This window comes from Tyto alba, unplaced genomic scaffold (genome assembly GCF_018691265.1).
Source record: "Tyto alba isolate M040663 unplaced genomic scaffold, T.alba_DEE_v4.0 Super-Scaffold_49, whole genome shotgun sequence".
Taxonomy (NCBI): Eukaryota; Metazoa; Chordata; class Aves; order Strigiformes; family Tytonidae; genus Tyto; species Tyto alba.
The window spans coordinates 632212-650392 of record NW_024881325.1 but is presented as its reverse complement, the minus strand read 5'-3'; the positions used below and the strand labels follow the sequence as shown (position 1 = coordinate 650392).

General features: G+C 37.3%; 1 long non-coding RNA gene across 1 annotated transcript; it reads left to right on the top strand.

Annotated features, from left to right (window-relative positions):
* Positions 1-1570: 1570 nt before the first annotated feature.
* On the top strand, positions 1571-18122 carry LOC116962365. Its single transcript, XR_004407533.1, has 3 exons — positions 1571-1681; positions 11977-11979; positions 18112-18122. It is a non-coding gene; the product is annotated as an uncharacterized LOC116962365 (long non-coding RNA).
* The last annotated feature ends 59 nt before the right edge of the window (positions 18123-18181 follow it).

The following is an 18181-nucleotide window of genomic DNA, read 5'->3' as shown; positions in this document are numbered from 1 at the left end:
CTTTCTGCATTTGCTTGTGGCCAAGATAGTCTTAAGTGTTTTACAGAAAGTGGGTCAGTCCAGCAGAAAGAGATTGAGAGGTTTCTCCTCTCAACATCCACAGCCTGCTTCATAACCAGAAACAGTATGAATTACAGCACCCACAACAGGAGGCTGTGGTGGAATTTCAGTATCCACATTTGTGATAAATATACTTATTTCTCTCTTAGTAATTCTAGGATACTGTTTTCATTTTTGTGTTTGTTTTTTTTTTTTTTTTGGTGTTTTTTTTTTTTTTTCTTGTATTTTGTGGTGGAAGGAGTACAACTTGCTTTTTTAGCTGAAATTTATTAGGATATTTCAGTCTGGTAGGATTATTAGAATAAGTATTTTTTTCTTACAAACATTATCACTGCCTCCCAAATGCTTCTTCTAGCTCTATTTTTACTTTCAAAATATTTTTGGCTATGTTTTGGGTTATCTGGTCAGTTTAGGATATGCAAAGGAATATGGTAGTCCTTGACCTTTGCAGTATTCATTTAGCTATTGCTAGGCTTTGCAGTGTATCATCTGGTTCTTTAGTTTCCTGTACTTTCAATCAAAAAATGGAAGCATTGTTTTTGATTGAGACATAGCTTATTGAGACAGAGCTCCTTCTATCCCATATGTCATGTCTGCTTATAGAATAGAAAGAACTATATGGGATAGTAAAAAACAATGTTTGATGATCTTAGTGTGGGTTGCTGGCTGTGACAAACCTAAATGCATTTTCTTCCATTCATTTCATTTGAATGTCTCCTTGGCCCATCAATGACCTGGGTTGTTATAGAATCATAGTATTGTTGAAGTTGGAAAAGACCCTTAAGACCATCAAGTCCAACCATTAACCTAATGCTGCCAAGTCCACTGCTAAACCATGTCCCTAAGCATGATGCCTACCCACCTTTTAAATACCTCCAGGGATGGTGACTTCAACCCCTTCCCTGGCAGCCTGTTCCAGTGTCTGATGACTCTTTCAGTAAATAAATTGTTCCTAATATCCAATCTAAACCTCCCCTGGCACAACTTGAGGCCATTTCCTCTCATCCTATCCCTTGTCGCCTGGGAGAACAGACCGACCCCCACCTCACTACAACCTCCTTTTGGGTCCTTGTAGAGAGTGATAAGGTCTCCCCTCAGCCTCCTTTTCCCCGGGCTAAACACCCCCAGCCCCCTCAGCCGCTCCTCACAGCGCTTGTGCTCCAGATCCTTCCGCAGCTCCGTTTCCCTTCTCTGGACACACTCCAGCACCTCAAGGTCTTTCTTGTAGTGAGGGGCCCAGAACTGAACCCGGTATTCGAGGTGCGGCCTCACCAGTGCCGAGTACAGGGGGTCGGTCACTTCCCAAATCCTGCTGGCCCCACTATTGCTGGTACAAGCCAGGATGCCCTTGGCCTCCTTGGCCACCTGGGCACACCGCCGGCTCCTATTCATGGGGCTGTCGACCAGCACCCCCAGGTCCTTTCCCACCAGGCAGCTTTCCAGCCACGCTGCCCCAAGCCTGTAGCATTGCATGGGGCTCTTGTGAGCCAAGTGCAGGCCCCGGCGCTGAGCCTTGCTGAACCTCATTCAGGTGGCCTTGGCCCATCGCTCCAGCCTGTCCACATCCCTCTGTAGAGCCTTCCTACCCTCCAGCAGGTCCACACTCCTGCCCAGCTTGGTGGTGTCTGTGGACTTACTAAGGGTGCACTCGAGCCTCTCGTCCAGATCACTGATAAAGATATTAAACAGAACTGGTCCCAATACTGAGCCCTGGAGAACACCACTTGTGACTGGCCACCAAATTCACCACAACTCTTTGGGCCTGGCCATCCAGCCAGTTTCTTGACCCAGCAAAGGGTACGCCTGCCTAAGCCATGTGCAGCCAGTTTCTCCAGGAGAATGCTGTGGGAAACGGTGTCAAAGGCTTTACTAAAGTCTAGGCAAACAACATCAACGGCCTTTCCTTCATCCACTAAGCGGGTCACCTTGACATAGGAGGAGATCAAGTTAGTCAAGCAGGACCTGCCTTTCATAAAGCCATGCTACTGGGGCCATTTACCTGATTGTCCTACTGTTGGAGTAATATGGTTCATGAATCTGAGAATACAATGTCAAACAAAAAAGGAAATGCTGCTTCTGTTAATAGTTCATGGTGCTCCCCAGCTTACACTGTAATCTTACTGAGCTGTAAAGAATAGCAACGGCTATAGCTTGTACTACAAAATGAGGACCCCCGTGAAGCAAGTACATAGACATCTGATGAATTGTCACTACACTGAGCCTTGTAACCTTCTTGCAACTCCCTCCTTTGTGGGCATTATGCAGTACCAAAGTTTCCAGTTTTTCTCTTTCTCAGCATGTTCAATTGCCTTTGAATATGAAAGCCCTTGTGGTTAGGCTACTGGGGATAAGAAGAAAGGAACAAAGAGTTTTCTCCAATTACTTTACTTCTGACATCTAGTTTAATCTATAAAACTATGCACTTTGCATGCAGTTGGAGAGCATATACTTTTAAGCTCTAAGGAAGAGCTAAACAACAAAAAGTTCAAGAAAAGGGATAATTATTTTTCAAGTAAAACAAAACATTTTCAGGAGTTCCTTCTTATGATCCAAGCATATGGTATGGCAATGTTAAGAGTTATGAAAGAGTGTAGGTCAGCAACACCACCAGTCATTAACCAGGGACAGAAGGATTCTAACCTCAGTACTATGGGGTTTTAAAAAATATTTATTTTTTAACATATATGTATATATAAATTCATATGTAAATAATATTTTATACATATATATGTATATAGGGTCCCAGTTTTGGCTATTTCTAAAAGACTGACAGAAACATCTACCTCAGTTTAGCAACGAAAAACAAGTGTGATTCAAGTGAGCTCCAACAGAGGTCTTATTCTTTAGGGAAATCAGATTGGGTATGGACTTGAATAAATTCAGATTTAAACTCCATCAGCCTGTGGGAGTCTGTGAATGGCTCATCATGTATTCAAGACACACTGTTAGGTACAAGTGCCAACCAACAGAGCTGCAGTGCAGAGATCAGATTCTTTTTCCATCTTAAAGCAGTGATTTCCTTTCTAAAAACATATTAAAATAAATAAATAAAAAAAAATCCTGCAAAGATAGAGTGGGGTTTTTTTTGTGATTATTTCCTCATCTAATGTTTGGGGTTTTTCTTTCTTTCAATTACAGTACTGTCAGAATACAGACGATATAAAAAAGGAAAAGGAAACAGTTCACAAACAGAATTGAAATGATGAAGAAAAATTCTGGTTTATCTGTTTTGACAGATAATAGCTTGATGTTGTGATCTGTCATTTGGCTATTTTTTTCCCCCTCTTACTGGGTGAAATTCATTTTGCTGAGATTTCTTTTGAAAGTCTACATACAGGGAGGCTGAACTTTCCCACAGGAAAAAGTGCATGTTGTTTTGTTCCACGTTAATCAAGATTTTAGCACTAGCGGTACACAACACTGCCAATCACCTGTACCGTGCTTCTATATATGAGGCATATCAGGCAGCTCTCATGCTGCAGTTGACAGCAGGAAAGCTGGGGTGGATTTTAGAACAAAAGAAGAAAAATTAACCTGATTTGTTTATGCGTCGAGCATGCTCCACTAGCACTGTGCATCATGTGATACCTTGTTTCTAAGGAAACAACTATGATGCCGAACACATACTCTCCTATCATGAACTGCAGGATTTTTTTTGTCCTCAGAGAATTGTTGAAGATATAAATCTGAAATAATTTTCTGCACTTGACTGACTGATTTATATTTACAAATATATAATCCTTAGAATAGGATGAGTAGAGGGGATTATAAATCTATGCTGAAATTAACGACAATAAATATATAGCACAATCAAATTATTTTAATTATATTTGGGATGGAATTGCCCCAGTTTACAAGAGAACAAAGATGTTATACAATTGCTGTCCCTAGATGGTGCTTTTACTTTGATTTTTTTGCATTATTCGAAGGGATATTACATTATGGCTATTTTATAATTTAAAAAAAAATTAGAGTGACTATTCAAATTCTTCTCCTTTCATCAGCAGCTGCTTAGAGAAAACATGTCTAGATCACCTAGATATTGCACCTAGGGTAGCCGCGTGGTAATGTTGAAGAGATGGAAACAAACTTGATAGAAAGGATGACACTGAAGGAAATAGTGCTTTTATCTATCAGTTAGTGTGGATTGCCAAAATAAAGAAGAAAGAATTTACAGATCTACAGTAGCTACAGAAAACATTTCACTACAATGATAAGGGTATTCTTGAGGGATATTCTTTCCCTATATGCTGGTAAGTTAACCACTCATTAAGCAGCTGTAAAATCTTCAGGCCTGGAGTCTAACTGAAAGGGTAGGTTTTATGGTGTTAAAACTTGTTTAAATACAATTGTAGAGTTGCGATAATTAAGTTGGATAAGTTGCCTATTGAGTTATTCTAAGCTAGGGACTGTGGTTTTTCATTTATTTGTTTCCAGCATGCTTGGTTCTTTTGCTTTGTGTGAGCATCACTAGTACAATAAATGATATTATTAAATTCTCCAAAGAGTATCAAATTAAATTGTAATTGAAGAAATCCACTGAAACAGAAATGAATAGAAAGTGCAAACAATCCTTAATAAGTCTATAAATCTAAAAATAGACAAATATAGGTAGTTTATAATTTCTGTTGCTAGGATCAATTTTAGTAGGGCTCTGAGATATCCAGGCACGTACCCTTTTTAACAGGGGATGGGTTTACATCCTGGAAACAAATACTCAGGAGATCACCAAAGTATCAATACAGAAGTAGAAAGTAACCAAACAAGTGGTAGACAGAAACTAGGATGCCTTTTGCCATACCTCCCTTCGTAATGTTTTGGCTTAAAGAAGTTTCTGCCTGAACTACATTTTTGTTCAGCAAGTGTAGCCTGCAGTACTGACAGTGGTTTGTATGGCCCTAGAGGTAAAGATACTTCTAATAGTCAGCAACATCTGACAGAAAATCTGATTAGAGCACTAAAGATAGGAAGTAGTACTTTGATTTTACCAGGAGATGTGGTTAGCAAGTACCACAGTTAGGTGTAATAGCTACCATAACTTACAAGAGAAATGGGGTTAAATTAACATATTCAGATCTAGATGTAGTCTTGACAGTCTTGTAAGGTTAACCCTGAAGGAAAAGTGTACTATATTTTTCCTAATTCATCCATAATAACAACGTTACTGAGTGAGCAGAGAGCCACATCTGTTTGGATGAATAGCACTCAGAATTAAATGCAAAAGAAGTTATTGGTACAGACTGGTAATCTTCAGGTCTTTGACGCATCTCAGACTGGCAACAGAATGAACAGTAAAGTGGACAATCATGTCATTTACAAAAACAGCCTAGCATCACTGTGTGAAGGGACAGATAAAATCCAGCAGTTTCATTTCTGCACAGCCTGAGCTTCATTGAAGCCATCTGGGTTTCGCCAAACTCTACAATACTTGGACAGGCTACAGGAGGTGTGACCACAGTGAAAAGGTGGCTTGGGCCTTTGTGTGTAGTGTAGTGTAAAGAAGATCCACTTCTATTTTAGCTGTAAAATCAGGAATGTCTCTTAAAGAATTCTCACAAGCATAAAATTACCACGACTAGAACATTTCTGATAACCCATTACAATATGCTGACAAGAATTGATTGGAACTCATGAACCAGACTGATGACATACATTTACTGCTGTGAAGGTAGTACCGTATCTACTTGAAGATGGTTTAGCTCTGTGCTTAACATCTATAGCAAAAAATACCTGTTTACATTCCCAGGAGATATGTTTTTTCCTAGTTTCATCAGAAGGGTGTTTTACTGACTCTGAATTTGCTTTTCTTTTCTCACTTTTTTCTTTTCTCTTTCTTTTTGTCTTTAAGATAATGTTTCCTGGTAATGTGTTTTATAGCAGCAGGGATTTTAATAGGCTAAGGTGTTTATGTTGGCACACTTAATGAAAAGGAACAATATTTCTTCTGGTATGTTAAAAATCAACACACTGCACAGCTTGTAGGGATATTTAGTTTGTGTTTTTCAATATTGTAGCCTTTAGCCTTAATTTTTTTTTTTTTTAATTACTCTAAGGAAGATGAATACTGCACAAGAGGCTATTATATAAGTTAATATCTCTCAAGCCTTAGAGTGAATTTCCATTTTTATAAGTGGCATTGTTATTGTATATCACATTTGACTGCAAATGCTTCCTGGCTTATCTCCAATTTGATACTGTTATTGATATTAACTAACTCTTATTAACCAGCAGTCAGGGAAGAAGAGAATTATGTCTGTGCTTTAGGAAGGGACATAAAAGTATGAGACAGAAGTATAAGGCATACAAACATAAGTAAGAGACTCCTAATTTTTTCAGAATTTTCTCCCAGTAGCGAGGTTTTCTTATTTGTTTTTACTAAATGACACTTTTTTTGGTGTGTATATTAATTACAGATCAGGGTTGCTCAGTCTGCTTGTCTGGACAGGATGCAAAAGAACCAAACCAAATAAATCTGAGGACAGCAGGTTGAACACTCCAGCAATTTAGGAAAGGCCAACTATTATCAAAGCTCATTCATTTACTTAACCAAAGCACATCCTGAAATCTTTCTTTATAAACAGTAGCACTCCTACCAAATAATGTGAGTGTAGGTCTAATTTATACAAAAGACTGGTTTCATGTTATGTGAAACCCAATTCTAGTAACAAACTATACTAATGCCTTGCATAAGATGCATCTAGTGACATCTTAATCTCACGTGGAATTCCTGAGCTGATGAATGGTCTTTAGGACATGCATGCTCCTAGGTATTTGAAATCTATGTGCTCCATTTTCCCTCCATACTTCACATTAGTTTATGGGTGAACTTGATAGCCCATTCATTGCTATATCTAGTCCATAAACTTTCAGACACTAGCCAGCCCATAATGATTTAAGTCTTATGTAACTGCAATTTCTTAATTTATTCATCTAGAATCAATAGAATGGAAGAATGTAAAGATATACCGTGAAGGAAGGTTGTGCATGCAGGAGGCAAGATTAGTGAAGGCACAATTTCTGGGGACAAGCCAGTCCCTGTAGAGCTCCCTGCACCTCTCAGCCTGCTTTTCAGACTTTGCACACACTGTTCCCAGAAATCTCAGTGTGGTTAGGACTTACCAAAGGACTTTTTAAAAAGTCATTTTCAACAAAAGCCCAGCCCAGTCCCTGAATAAGAGGGTCTAGTGTGACACTCAGGGAGCAGCCACGCAAGCAGGAGCTGAACAGAGAGGAATTGAGGCGAGGAGGAGCTGTGGGTTCTGAGGTGAGCCTTGGTGAAAAGGAGGCTGCTCAGGCAAGAGTGGAAAATGAAAATGGAGCAGGCATTTCAGGGATGCTGAGAAAAAAGCAAGAAATTGGTGGGATTGACAGCAAGTAGAGGAACATAAGAAGATTTTCACAGTCATTTGAAGATCTTCCAGTTTTCCAAGTATATTTTTCAGAGTTGAACTTCATGTCAACAGACTTCAAGTATATATTTTTGTGGTGTATGCATCAGTAGTGCAGTTAACTATCATTCACTGGTCTTTTGCCCTTGCCCTTACAAACTCAATACACACATGACTTCCTTTCACCAAAAATATCCCATCTGAGGGAACAAAAAATCCAAAACCTCAAAAAACCAAACTAAAATAAAAATCTCAAACCCACTAAAGAAGAACAAACAAATAAATAATAAAAAAAAAACAAACACCAGCCTGCAAAATCCTTAAATTCCTCTTTCATCTGGTGTTACAGGCTAGTCCCCAAGGAAAAAGATATAGTACAAAGTAAATCTGAATTTTGCAGCAGGCTTTTGATCAAATTATTTTGGAACTTCTGGGACATGCTAAAAAATTATAATTTCATTTGTGTTTGTAGCACAGTTCAGCAACCCAGTAGCTCACTATTTTGCCGCCTCTTGGCTTTTTTAGGAGCAATTAGAACAGAACTGGTAATGTACACATGATAACATGATTGTTTATTAAAGAAGAGAGTGGGTTTATTGCTGAAAGGAGAAAAAAAAAAAGTTCTATTTAAATTCTAGCAATCATCACTATCAATATTTTTCAACGGGAAAGCAGCCCAAAATAACAAGTTAAAGGTGACTTCATATTTCCATGGCATCATTATTTCACTTATATTTGTAAAAATGAATGAATGGGTTAACAGAGCTTTCTCTGACTTCACCCAAATTGATTGAACCAATTTCACTGTTTTATTTCCTTGAGCATATAGCCAGTAATTAAGGCATATTTAGCAAAATCCAGACTTTTTATGACTACCAGGAAATATTTTGAGAAAGCAAACTGCACATCCATCATTACCCATAGTTTGGAACCCCTGAGTCAGATTTGATCTTAACTAATTTATTTTAATATAGCACTGTTTGTCAAAAGAGTGGACTTGTTCAAAAGGTAAACTGAAGCTTAGTGAACTCTTTTTATAAATAATCACTTTGAAATTGTCACTTCATTTTGTAGCCTGGTAGTGAGTAACGGCTCTGAATGGGACCCTGCAATGTAAAATACCAAGAATTTAATCTTCTCATTAATTTAGCAGATGCAATAGGCCACAAATGAAATATGGTCAAAACCACCATCTTAAATATACCTGGTGATTAATTGTTCATTATCAGCTATTGTTATCAAATGTGTCTTAGGCGTTATCTGTTATCTACCAGTTACCTTAACTACAAGTGTCTGTTACTTTTTAAAGTAGTATCTCTTGGGAGTAATTTTAATAATTAATCTTCTGTGGAGAGTGAGGATAGGCTTTGGATCTCAATTCACACCACATCCAGATGTCCATCACCTTCTGTCTGCAGCCGGATTTTAATGCCACTATTGTGGAAGGAAGCTTTGGAGGAAGCTTTTCCAGTATTTTTTGATTTAGGTCCTTTCTTGAGGGCTGGAACTACATGACGTTTAAGGTTCTTGCCAACCCAAACCGTTCTATGATCTCAAACAAGCTTTGTAACTTTGCTTTATGTTTTTAAAAACTTGTAGTTTAAAAATAATCACACTTTCAAGACTTCTGTATTTTCTAGGTCTAAATCTGGACATCACAAACTTTATTTAATATGAAAGCCATATGGGGCAAATGTAAGCCCAATAATATAAATTGATTTCTATTCCAAATACTTTCAGAAACCAAGGATAAGGAAGTCAAATATGACGTTTTGCTTTGGGACTTCTTTTTAAGAATCACTGGTGTAACTCAACAGATTTTTTTCTGAAACATACGTATGCCTTTAGATTCTAAATTATACTTCAAAAGTTTGGGAAAATATGCTTTTGACACGTACTCACTAGCAATACAAAACATTGGACTTGGCACTTTCTCTTTAGATATGAAAAGTATAGAGGTCAGGATTTCAAGCAGAAAGGAACTACCAAAAATGCACTTTGCTGATGACAATTAGCATGAAGCATTGCAGATAGCTCTTGTCCAAAATTTCGGGAACAGCTGAAGATGGCTAGATTCTGGGTACAGGTGTGTCACACAGGATGAAATAGATTCCCCTGAGAAGCTTGATTAATTTATTTAGAAGTAGTAACATTTCTCCAGACTATTTCCAGTATAACTACTCAAAGCTAGTGATTAGGCAGAATGCCTTGTATTAGACTTTTTGACGGTCTAGGGTGACACTATGTGGCTAATCTGAGCACTGAAATATAAATTGCAAGTTATCTCTTGGAATAACTCAGAATGAAGTTGACCAGACCTCTTAATTCTAACACTAAACAAGTACAGTTGTAGTAATCAGGTTTTATGAAGATGTCATATGAAGTGATGAACATGTCTGAACTTTTTTTTCTAAACTGTAACCTTTACAGAGCACCAGTTGACATATGCAAAAATGAAAGACATGATCATACTGAAAATATACATACTCTGCCTTAAAAGGGATAGAAGAGTTAGCCTGTGGTCTCATCCTTTTAGCTAGAGAAGTATTTCTAGAATTTCTTTGATATTGTCCTCTTTATCTATCATCAGCTGTGTTTTCTTAAGGCTATTAGGATACAAACAGGAGGCAATATTCCTAGTCAAACATCTTGATCTCTTTCCTGTTAGCTTGAAGTGAATTTTGTTTTCTTTCTCCTATGTCCCTTCCCACCCCCACTCACCCAACAACCGTGCACCCACCACTTCCCCCCCCTCCCTGAAGTGACTGCTTCTGTCATCCATTCACATGGATGTGTACACTCACAATCTAACTCTGCAAATAATAAGAGACCTCTGCATTTGCATGGGTATTTGTCAAACTTCTTTATCCCTACAGTTCATGGCTGGCCTCACACATATCTGGATGGCAGTCTGTTTCAGCTCATACATTTGAATGAAATGTAGCTCATAATTCCTCAGATTTCAACAAATCTTCACCAGTTCTACCCCTTAAAAATGCAAAGTCATCAGCTTGTGAATTTATCCTATGTCCAAGGAAAATTCCTCTTGCGTAAGTCAATGTTGAATGTAGAGTGACAGCCATAAACTTTTAATACACTATATGTATCAGTTCCTGTTTAAAACTTTTCAGCATACACCGGCGTATCATCTGGGAAAACCAGTCTGAGTGTGACATATGGTGGAGCACCCTCCAAGTTAATGTCTCAACCTGACAGATGACCATCACTTTAAATTACCTCATGCCTTATCTTGCTATGAAAGCAACTTTTTTTGTTGCCCTTCAGATGCCATTTTCAGGTATTCACTTCTAAAGTTTAAGGTGAAAAATATTTTGAGCCTGCTACAATGTCCAGCAATCATCTATTGCAGCAATGAGTAAGGATTTTCATAATTCTTTCAAGCAGTTTTGTATAATCTCTATGTAACTAGATCCTGCTCTTTCTTTCTGCTCTCCCTTCCTTCTCTTGACTTAAAAAAAAAAAAACGAATGATGCAATTTGAATAGTGTTTATACTTCTTTGATGCAATTTCTCCAAAGGCTTGCCCAACTCTCTTCCCAATTTGCTATAGTGTTTCCCTCAGAGCCAACAGAAGTCTGTTTTGGATTCAGAGACTGTCCTAAACAACATTGTCTCCCCAGCTGCTGTACATTTCCCATATTTAAACCTACAGCAGGAACAAATCTAGAAATACTTCTGGGAACAGACCTTCCTTGTCCCTTCATAAATTTTTTTGTATACCAACATTTACCACATCCACTGATGTAGTTTGTGACCATGGTTCCCTGCCTCATTATTTTCAGCCTGTCAGAGACTCTTAGCAACCGTAAGGCTCTCCCTCCTTCAGAGCCATGAAAGTTTTGCTAGTTAAGGATCGCCTGAGATGTTGACTCTCGAACTGGATTTCAGCCACTTCCTTAGCTATCGCTGCTTCTATTAGAATTTCTATCCCTAGATCATATAACTACAGCCAAACAGTTCCTTTCCAAACAATTGTTTATCCAAAGGGAATTTCTGCAGTTAGTTTGCTAGATACCTTTCCTTGCATTTATTACATAACTACACAGCAAAAACCAACCTATTTTGGTTGTCTATAACTGTCACTTGAATTTTAATATCAACCCCCCAAAATTAGATCTTAAAAGTTGTAAATTGTCATTATCATATTACAGTCACATTTAAGATGATCTATCTATTTCTAATGGGAGCTGGGGGAGGGGGACAGGTGGATGTAATGCCTAACTTTTTTGAAGTAGCTCTGGTCTCATATATTCTTAGCTGGGCCAAAAAGTTTCTATGTATTTCATTGATCCAAAGCATAATGAAAAGGTAGACCTCCAACATTTATCCCATAAAGCTTAGCCTCCTAAATCTCTGGTGGATGGGGGCTTTCACTAACAGAATAAAAGAGCACCCAAGTGCTATCTTAAAATAGGAAGGATTCTTTCTTTCCAGTTTCCCTTGGTAGTAGCACTTCATTATATTCCCCATTACTGTTCTAGATATTGAGGTAAAGCCTGCATACTAGTCAGTCAACCAGATAGAATTATCATTTAATCCATTTCTGTGGTCAAGGAAATGTACTTTACAGAGCTTGTGGTGTTCAGTTTCGGTCTTCCCCACAGATATTTTTGCTATTGTAAAGATAGATTCAAGTTCTGACACAATTTTTACAAACTCTTGGATTATTGACCTTGAAGCTCTCTGCTGCTGATGATTTGTAAGTCACAGGCCAAGTAAATTGATCAGTTGTCAACGTGTCTTTCAAGTACTGATTATTAGCTTGTTGACAGCCTTTTCTAGATGTTTTCATCTCAACCATCTACATGTACTCACCACTTACACTGATGCTAGGTTTCTCAACGACATTTCAAGTCCTAGAATTAAATATAGCTAATTCAGGCCCTTTTCTGGATGCACTTTCCACTGCATTTTTAGAGCTTCAACTTTAAGCTGTATGTTAGAAGCCCAACAATTCATTTTCCTAAATTTTCACATGCACTATATCCCTAATGAAACAAATAAATATCCTTTTGACTTTTACACTAGGAGGAAGCTGTATTGCCCCTCTGTTTCCTTGTCACAATGGTTTCAGCAAACTATTCCACTGAGCAGGCAGATTGCTTTTTTAAAGGTGTGAAATCAGAAGTGTAGCTGTTAAATGAAGCTTTGACGATCTGCATAACTAGTGGGTAGATTTGAAAGTCTGTGTTTAAAAATATGGTAAGAAAATACAATTAAAAGATGATCAGAAGAGAGCTAGTCAGTTTAAATTATTAGAAATTAATTTAGCCCTGCTGCAGGGCATGCTATTCCCCTACCTTGAAAGAGATCAGAGGAGCTCCTACTCTGAATTTACAGCTACATTTATATGATATTTAGAAACATTGTGATCTTGTACCAGGGACAGAGAGTTCTAGCTATAGGAACCCAATTTACAGTCTCAGGTCCTGTACACTCTGCAAGCCAGTAAAAATTCTCCACCTTGACAAAGATCCTTTGCCTCAACAACTTGCAGCTTCACAAACTTCTTAGTTAATCCTCCTTGTCATGACTCTGAATGTCCTTCTGTCATTTGTCCTATGTGTTCACTGGGGAGTGACAGAATTCCCTCCTCTGGAGTAGTGTTTGTGATGTGTATTATGCTTATCTATGTCACCAGCAGATCGAGTGCTCCTGCAAAAGGTTGTAAATCACATACAGGAATTGCTGGTTATGAAAAAGATTAGTCTTTCAGCTCAGGATAAAAAATAAGTATGGCTTGATGAACTTGTTTGTTTGTTCATCTTTTTTTATCCTCAAGATGGATGATTTAATTAACTTTTTTGTAGAAAGTTTTAAGCATTATTCCTAAAGATTTAAAAATATATTACTCAGTCGTTAGACTATTATCAACATTTTCTGCAGCCATATATAAGCCAAATGGAAAAGAAGAACCCTGACAAAGAAAAAAATTCAAAGAAATTTGTATCACCATCTGCATTGCTATTGAGCATGGCTTGTTCAGTTTTGGGTTTGGTTTTTTTTCTTTAAAACAAACAAACAAACCAACCCCCAAAAAACTCCTGAATGGGTGCATAGTCTAATGCTCTACTTTTTGGTTGTTTTATTTTGATAATCCAACTGGCAAAAACAAAATACCACCCACAGCAGTTTAAAAAAAATAAAACAGGTAAGAAAAAAAAAAAGAAAGCAAAAGCAGTTCTTAGAAACAGTTCTTCCTTTTGATCAGAATAACTTAACATACAAGGGTTTGCTTCAAAGCTCAGCAGTTTTCTGGAAATTACTGAAGCTTCAGGAGAGTGTTTCAAGTGATAATTTGCTATTTTCATGGTGATGTTGGGCTGCACAAAATGATATTAATTAAATTCAGTTCTAATGTCATATGTGTTTTATAGCTGTATTTTAGTCTATGCTGAGGGCATCCAGAATGGGTGAATGAACACAATTTCTATTCTATAAAAATAAAAATAAAAATTCATTTTCAAGTTGAAGTTTAGATGATTTGTAAAGTACTCATTCTCCATACAAAAATGCTGATGTGGTAGAAGTAACTGTTATGTACAGAATATCCATTAAACCCACAGAGGAATAGACAGAAACATTTGCACTTTGGTGACACTATGCAGTAGTGTTGTGCAATGTGGGCTGTAGGGCCTGTGGAGAATTCAAGCCCCACTGGTTTTACACTCTTGCCCTCTATTGTTATTCATAACATGTTCTTAAAATCTGGTTTGTATCAGCTGTATTTTCAACTCAATTTGAATCATATTTCTTATAGCACGGACCATTAACATCGTGGCGAATGCACTCTCCCCCCATTGGTGCCACTATGAGAGGATTGCATCTGCATCATGAACACTGAGTATGGGGAATGGCTGCAGTTATTATCACATGCATTACCATATTTCCTAGATCTTGGAGCATTTGGGCTATGTTATACTGTACATTTACTTAAAAAAAAAAGCAGCTTACAATTTTTAAAATTACATCACTCAGGCATTGTTCTTCCAGTGCAGCATAATGTTTTTCACCTGTGACTCTCAAATACAAAGCACATCCTTTCTATAGCATCAGGAACTAATGCAATCCAAATCTTGAGAGAAAAGTTTCTAAAAGATCCTGTTCTAATTCATATTCTGTCCAGTGTCCCTTCTGTCATCCCTCTGGCAACTGTTTCTCTGTATGGATGTCTTATGAAGGTTAATGGATATTGTACAAATCTGACAGGTTTACAGGCCTTTGCACAACACTGTACATGTACTGTATCAGTTTTTTCAATCACAAACATCTGAGGTTTTGTCAGAGATTGTAGGGACAAGAACAGACCACCATAGTTTTTGGAAATGCAACACTGATATTTATTTTTTCACCTTTCCATATCAAAAAGCACATCTGTATACTCTGACTGGAAATCAGCTATTTTTTATTCAAAAACCTCTTCCTGGCACTTCCCTACATCTGAAACCAAAACATATAAATCTTGTGGTAACACTATAACAATGCAGTGAATTGTTATCTCAGCCTTTAATGCCACAAGAAGCACATAAAAATGAGTTGCATGCTTTCTTAATTTCACTATTATAATCTGAAGAATAGGTTGGAAAAACTAACATAGAAGTTACTCTAATAAATAGAATATGACTTGATAGACTGAAATTGAAAATTTTCACTGCAAAGTGAACTGGAGATCTAATATGTAAGAAGAGGTTCTGAAAAAAAGTCCCCCTTGAAGATAAAACAATACATTACTGTCCTTTCTCTGTATGAACAGATTTAAAAATATTTAACACCAATACTAAACACACTACTGCTTGCATTGTCATTTACTGAGATAGTCAGATTAAGCACAAGAATGAGCAGAAAGAGTCTGATGGAGTTTAGTTTTTCAATTAATTTTAAGATGTATCAGAAGGATCTTTAAAATCTGACTGTTTGCCAGTGGAGATAATTGCTATCTTAATTTTTCCTCCGTATTTAGACAGCAATATATCACAACATTATTTTATGCCTTGCTTATAATCAAGGACCATTCTAAATCACAGAACATGGCTTCTCACCCTGAGATACTCTGTGCTTTCACATCAGTGAAGATATCCTAAAAAGCAAACAACTGTAAAATTAAAAGTACGAGTCCACAGTTCTCCTGCACTCTTAACTGGCCTTCTGCCTATCAAGTGACACACAAAAAGCACAGACAGACACTGATAGTACTAATGAGAAAGCTTATGCTTGGGCAAGCTCACAGCAGGGAAGAGCTGGGTACTGAAATAACTAAAAGATATCTGTGGTCTATCAGTTGAAACGTGAAATAAAGAGTAATAGTAACTGTAAGATATTGAAAGCTAGAGGACAATGTATTAAAATATGGAACACTGTAAATTTTCATTGTTTATAGACATTATTTCACTTATAGTTGTCCCAGTGCAATTTCAAAGCATAACAGATTATAACAGAAGTGAGAAGTAATGACAACAGATGAAATCATATTCCCAAGAATTTAAATAATTTTTGCAGCTCTCTGTAAATGCCTCTCACTATCATCAAAGGTAATCGTGATTTGGGGATGAGAGAATAAAAGCACTGTTTCCTCAGTGGAGCTTTGCTGCAATGTTCTGACCTATAAAAGCCCAAATCTTACCAGGAAGTTTCTGAAGGTCTCTAATGGCAAGCAGCAGAATGAGAGACAAACAAATAAACCCCAAGAATATGATAAGCTATAAATCAAAGCAGGGGTGGGGTGAGTGTCTCGATGCAGTATGCAACACTTACTAACCTGACCAGGAACACCACATTAGTCTCTTCCCAACTTGCTTAGTAACACACTGCAGGTTGAAATAACCTTGAAGGACATCCTTAAACAGAAGTGAATCACTCCACTGAGCCTTTCCAAGAAATTAAATGTTAATGTTGCATGCTCTTTACCACGTTCTCAACTCATTAACTTTACCTTGCCAGCAAATCAGTGCACAGCTGTTCAAGGTGCAGCTTGTCCCGTAACACCACCCCACAGCTGAAATTTTGTCCCCCGGTTCCCCTAGGAGGCATTCTCCCTTGTTAATGCACTTGTTTGCTATTACACCAATGCTTTATCTCCAGTAGCTCACACACCTGCAACTACTACAGCTATTCAAGCTGACCTGCAATTTTGGGTGGTTTTCATGCGCATTAGATCTGCAAATTAGATAAATCTATGATAGTAGTAGAAATAATATAAACCAGAGGTTTGATTCTAATAATTGCTTAGATACGTTATACTTTCTGGTTACCTAGTACTTCTGCAAAATAGGACTTTAAAAGATTTCCTTTTGCACCTGCTGTTTTTATCAGCTTGCAAATGGCAGCAGCCTCTCTCATCACAAGTTTTCAAACACTTCTGCTTTTCAGCTTAGCTTGCAATTGAGCTTCAGACACTTAAAGTTTCTAAAAGATGTTAGCTACTTTTTTAAAAAAAATAACTTCTTTTTCTGTATTGAAATTATCTTAACTGGTGTTTGAGCTTTAGTGCCTTTCAAATAACACAAGACTTTTTGAGAAGGCCATTGTTTAAACCAGAGGAAAAATCTGCTTTTCAATTTTGCAAGCTTAATAACCATAGTAAAAGTGTATGTGTTGTAAGGGAGGACAAGTGCTGTAGTTTCATTCTTAGTTTGGTATGATTGCTTGAAAATACTCTTTGAAATAATAAACTCTGTGAAGATGCTATTAAAAGATACCTCTCAGAAATGAAAGACTTTATTTTGAATTTTTTTTTCTTTTAAAATTTTCTTTTAAAGTCATTTATTTTTCAAATAAGCATACAGAGTTTCAATTTTTAATTTTAAGAAAACTTGCATATTATTTTAGGAACCTTGTAACTATTTACTAACATTTTCTTAACAGACATTTTCAAAGCTCATTTTCACAGGGCCATAGTAATGAGAAAAAATGGAGAACGTTATAATGACTTTTCTGCCATTCTGACACCATTTAGTTGCAGCCTCGGGAACAAACGCAATATTTTGTTAAAGCTGCTACCATGGCAAAAGCAGGGTTTCTTCCCCCTCCTTTGTGATAATGTCCCCAAAGTCTTAGCATCAAAAGTAGATGTTTTCTGAGACCCAGAAAATGTGATGACTAGTTGCTATTTCCTAAAACCAGGGTCAATTTTCTTGTACTTTGATAACACTTTTTGAATGATGTTTTGTGGAACTGATTTATAAGGAAAGATAGATCATTCAGCATGAGGTTTAACTACCTGAGTTCCCAACCAAATCTCAGATTGCTGGGGAACCTGGAGAATTATTCTTTTGAATTTTTCTATAGACATGGTTTGTACAATGCAACATGTGCATTACATGAAGTACTGAATAAAGGAATCTCAAGTTGTAAGTACAGTTTCATCCCATTTCAGGATTCAAGAATACAACTGAACACTTAAGTATGGCAAGACTGCTGGGGTTCTCCATTGATAAAGAATGTAAACCTTAAGCAAATATTTTACTGACTACAACTAGGCAGCAAAGTATTCCTCTGATGTGAGGTAATTTCAAGTTATATCAGAAGAGTTGTATCAGCTATTATTTTTAGTGTCTGGTGTTTGGAGGGATGGCAGATTTCCACTCTGCTCTACTAGCTCACTATTAGCATAAGGATGCTCTGCCAGTGGCATGTCATAGATAAGCCTGCAAATTTTGAGGAACAAAATGTACTGGCAGCATCAGATGGAACACTGAGGAGACAAAATGCCTTAT